Source organism: Miscanthus floridulus, chromosome 1 (assembly GCF_019320115.1).
Source record: "Miscanthus floridulus cultivar M001 chromosome 1, ASM1932011v1, whole genome shotgun sequence".
NCBI lineage: Eukaryota > Viridiplantae > Streptophyta > Magnoliopsida > Poales > Poaceae > Miscanthus > Miscanthus floridulus.
Genome location: NC_089580.1, coordinates 49,928,174 through 49,933,405, shown reverse-complemented (window position 1 = coordinate 49,933,405; position 5,232 = coordinate 49,928,174). Strand labels below are relative to the sequence as shown.

The 5,232-nt window shown below is 55.0% G+C and overlaps 1 pseudogene; it reads right to left on the bottom strand.

The window, feature by feature from the left end:
* Positions 1 to 393: 393 nt before the first annotated feature.
* Positions 394 to 5,232, bottom strand: LOC136516712 (probable LRR receptor-like serine/threonine-protein kinase At3g47570; annotated as a pseudogene).

Below are 5,232 nucleotides of genomic sequence, written 5' to 3'. Positions count from 1 at the left end.
TGCCGGCCGCCACCGGGCGCGAGCCGAACAGGCCCGGCTGCAGCTAGCCACCGCAGCAGCCCCGGCCGCCCCGCTTGCCCTCCAGGCGCGGGGGCGACGGATCCGGCCAAGAGGACACCGGATCCAGCCAAGAGGCCCTGTGCAGTCACGGGAGTTTCTCCGGCCACCAGGAGAGAGAGAGAGAGGGGTGGGGAAGAAGAGCAGAGGGCCTAGCCACCGCCGTCCTTGCCTTTCTCTGGTTTGCCGGCGTCCAGCTCTGGTGGCGGCCGGGTAGTTGCAGCGCACGGGAGAGCTTGTGGTGGGCGGAGGCGCCGCCGCCCGAGTCGCCTGTAGAGGACGACGCGGGGGCCTGGATCAAATCACACCTAAATCAATGGAAAGCCCAAAATTGAATAGATCTGATACATCAGTTTCGTTATGTATTTAGATATAACGTATGTCTATATACATAGCAAAATATATATATTAAGTCAAAGCGACTTATAATTTGGAAATGAGGGAGTATTTTTTAAGCCGGAGCTTTAGGGCCCGTTTGGCAAATCGATCCAGTTCTAATATGAAATCCATACACAATTTGAATCTTGTATCATTTCAGAAGTGATTTGTTTACACAGCTGCTCCTCCCATTTTCTCTTCCATTTTCACCACCAGAGAACCGGCGAACATCAGGTATGCCTCATCTCTGATCGCGCGCATGTCCATGGCTGCATCCCGTATCGGCATCCGCTCTTTGGGCTGGTGTTTTGAGCAGGACAAACCGAGCCCAATGACCGTAAGCAAACACTCCTGAATCCTATTTCTTGTGATGCTGTTGTCGTCGGCGTCAGTGTGTACCCATAGATTCGGGTCCGCTATCTCCAATATCCTGTCAGGAAAACCAGCCTCTGAAAACCTGTGGAGGTCCAACGACTCTCCGAACACATCATCCGTGGGGCTCCGTCCTGTGAACATCTCAAGCAGCAATATGCCTAGGCTGTAAACGTCACCGAGGATGGAGACCGCACAGCCTTCCCCGTACTCTGCAAATATTTTGTAAGCCAGTCAGATCGATCATCATGTCAAAGTTGTCCAAGATGAAAAGATAATACTGTAAGAAATAAGCAGCAAAACAAAAGACAGCAGTTTCAGTTGATCAGTTACCTGGAGCGACGTAGCCAACGGAGCCTCTTATCCCAGCTACGCTGTTTGAATTTGGATAGACTTTGCACGCACTTTCAGACAAGATTCTGGATATGCCGAAATCTCCAACACGAGCACTCATGTCTTTGGCGAGAAGGATGTTGCTTGGCTTGAGATCGCAGTGGACGATCGGTGGCCGACAATGGTTATGAAGATAGTCCAGGGCATCCATTATGTCGACAGCAATGTCTAACCTTTGGGTTAGGCTTAGCGTGTTCTTGGGCTCATTAGATTTTGGATGAAGCCAAGAACTCAAGTTACCGTTGGGCATAAACTCGAATACCAAAGCTTTGAACTCTTGGCCTTGGCGATCGATGCTTGAGCAGCACGTGATGATCCTTATGAGACAACGGTGGCGCACGCTTCGGAGTGTCCTCGCATTCAGCCAAGAAGCTTCTTGTGGATCCAGACTGTTCAAGGTTGAACACCTTTACGGCGGCTATAGTTCCCTCATCAATGAAAGCGCATTTGTAGACTGTGCCATAGCTGCCTTTTCCAAGCAAATTGGCATCTGAAAATCCCCTTGTTCCGTCTGACAGTTCCTTGTAAGAAACCCTTTCGTATTGTTCTCCACTTATTACTGGGGCTAAGGGATGGCTTCTCTTCTGTCTTTGCTTAGAGTTTTTGTAGATGAACTGAATAACTGCAGTAAATAATGCTAAGAACAAGAGTGCACCCATTGTTGCCAGAGCTATTTTAACATACTTCAACCCCTTCTTACTCTTGTTGTTCTTTCTCACAACAGACATGGGGCATGGATCTAAGCGAAGCTGAGGTATTCCACCACAAAGGTTTTTGTTTCCAACAATCGATAAGTAAGACAAGTTTCTAAAGGAACCTTCTTTCGGCACTTCACCTTGCAGATCATTGAAGGACAAATCCAGCTTAGATAGCGATGTCAGGTTCTGCAGATCAGTTGGGATGAGCCCGGACAAGTTGTTGTGTGCTAGATACAGCTGCTGCAGGCTGTGTATGTCACCAAGGGCATCAGGGATCACACCAGAAAACCTGTTCATGGTCAGGTTCAACACGCGGAGACCCTTGATGTCACCTAGAGGCTGAGGTATGCTTCCCTGGAACGAGTTACTGTCCAGTAAGAGTACCTCCAGAACTATGCAATTTCTGATCGTTGTCGGTATCTGGCCAGACAACTGGTTTCCTGACAAGCTCAACGTGTTGAGGTTAGCCAACCTTCCAACGTCGAAAGGAAGTGGCCCGGAGAGGGAGTTTTGTGATAAGTTCAGGAGCAACGAAAGAGACTGCAGCTGGAATATTTCTTCAGGAATCGAACCGTTCAGGTAATTGCTTGAAAGATCAAGACTGATGAGGTCGCTAAGCTTTCCAAGACTCCTTGGGATTGATCCTCCCAGGTTGTTGCTGCTCGCCGATAGCTTAAGGAGCCTGGTGAGATTTCCCACTGATGATGTAACAAGGCCCGACAGATTATTGTTGTCCAGGTGTAGCTCTGTCAGGTTCACCAGCTTCCCAATGCTATCTGGAATTACTCCTGAGATGTCAGTATTCACCAGAATAAGTACTTTGAGACCGACCAGATTTCCGATCTCTGAGGGGATGCTGCCAGAGATCCCATGGTCTTCTAGGTAAAGGTACTCAAGTGTTCTCGAGAGGTTAGCAACTGAAACAGGAAGATCTCCAGTGAAATTGTTGTCACCCAGACCTAAAACCTCTAGCTCGCTGCAGTTGGCCAATGACTCGATGAACTCCCACCCTTCCATCTTCTTCCCTGCTTCAAGCATGTTACCGTCCAGTTGCAGATTCCACAGATACTGCAGCCTCCCAAGATCGCGAGGCACGAAGCCGCTGAATCCGTTCCTTGACAGCTCGAGTTCTCCGAGCTGAGTGAGATTGCAGATGGAGGAAGGGATCGCCCCACTGAACTGGTTTTCGAACAACCCCAGAAACTTCAACTGAGGGAGCTGCGCGTGGATCTCGGCAGGGATGCCTCCGTGCAGTGTGTTCTGTCCGACGTCGAGGCTCGCCAGCGACGACACGTTGTACAGCGACGGCGGGAGCTCGCCGCGCAGGCGGTTGTCGCAGAGGTCGACGTACTCGAGGCGCGCCATGCTGCGGCCGAGCTCGGGAGGTATCGGGCCCTCGAAGCCGTTAATCCCGAGGCCGAGCTGACGCAGCGACGTCAGGTTGGCCAGAGACGCCGGGAGGCGGCCCGTGAGGGTGTTGTTGGTTAGCGCCAGCACCTCGAGCCGCGCCAGCGCGCCGCCGAGCTCGGCTGGGACGTGGCCGGTGAGCTTGTTGCTGGCGAGGCGCAGGACTGTCAGGCTGGTGCAGGCGGTGAGGTTGCCCGGGACCGCGCCGGACAAGGTGTTCACGCTGAGGTCGAGCGTCCGGAGGCGGCGCAGGCGGCCCAGGCTCGCGGGGATCTCGCCGCGCAGCCAGTTGGAGCTCAGGTTCAGCGCCCGCAGCGACGACAGGTTGCCGACGGCCGGCGAGAGCGTCCCGGCGAGCCCGAGGGAGGGCAGCCTCAGCGCCACCACACGTCCGCGGCGGCCGCAAGTGACACCGTCCCAGGTGCACGGACTGGCGGCGACGCTGCCGTTCCACGACGCGAGCATAGCGCCGCGGTCGCCACTAGTGCTGCTGCTGCCGCCTACGGCCGCGGCCTTGAAGGCGAGCAGAGCCGCGGTGTCCTCGCTCTCGGCTCCCGCTGGCGCGAGCGCCAGGGAAACGGGCACAGATGAGAAGGACAGCAGCAGCAGCAGCAGGTGGAGGAGGAGCATGGTCGCTGGAGTGATCGCCATGGCAGGCCGCTGCTTTGGAGCTTGGAATGTAACAACAGCTACTACTTATAGCACGACGAAGATGCCAGATGATTGCCGTTGTGGTGACGACGCCATCGTTGAGTCTTCTCTTCGACTCGTTCTAGGCGACCTCCGGCCGGCGGCCGCCGCACGGCGAAGGATCGAGACAGGAGTGGACTTTTGCGACTAAAGCATGACCTGGAGCAGTGCATGTACGATGTACGTCACTTTCCGGCTGTGTCCCCGCCCATCGGATGAATGGACGGCGGACGCACACCCCTACTCTCGTCGCTCTCGCCAACGACAATGGCCACAGTCACTAACCCTGCCTCAGCCGTAACCCGTAAGTGCACGCCATGGCTTGTGTCACTGACACGGAGGTCCCTCTCCCCGTGGCCTGCATGTCATTGACCAGGTCACGGTAACTGGAATCCAGAGCCGCCGCACCATGCACCACGCCCCCAACCGAGTCACCGGTAGTGCCTTGCCTGTCAGCGTGCAGGACATTTTCTCCACCCGCTCCGGCTGCGTCCGTGAAGGTGGCTGTCTTTGTGTCTCCCCCACGGGGCCCTTTACTTCCTTAGCTTCGTGTCGATGTAATCCCTCAGGAGTCAGGAGTTGTACTCGTTCCTCCATGAATCGGAATCGCTTCGTCTACTCTATCATGTCCTAGAATGTCCGGGGCCTGGGACGCCAGGACAATCTTGCGATGCGGTGCGGGACACCATCTCCATCTCTCATCCCCACATCGTTTGCTTGCAGGAGTCCAAACTCAACGTCATTGACTCCCACAAATGCAAATCCTTCCTTGCCCCCTACCTCACCAGCTTCGACTTCGTTCCCGCTGACGGATCCAGGGGGGCATCCTCACTGCCTGGGACACCGGGGTCGTCATGGTGGGAACCCCCGACCCAGACGGCCTACTCCATCACCATTCCGTTCACGTCCACTACCTCCGCTTAATCCTTCTCCATCACCAATGTCTACGCCCCCTCGGATCACAGGGACACGGACGCCTTCCTAGTGGATCTCGGCGCCATGTCGCCCCCAGTGGCACCAACTGGCTCCTCATTGGGGACTTCAACCTCACCCAATCCCCTGCGGACAAGAACAACACTAACTTTGATCAGAGACTGGCCGCAAGGTTTAACACGGCGATCGATAGCCTCGGCCTCATCGAGTTCCCCCTCCTAGACCGGCTGTACACCTGGTCTAATAAACGGGCTACGCCAACCTTGGCCAGGCTGGACCGCGCCTTCATCAATGGGGGGTTCGC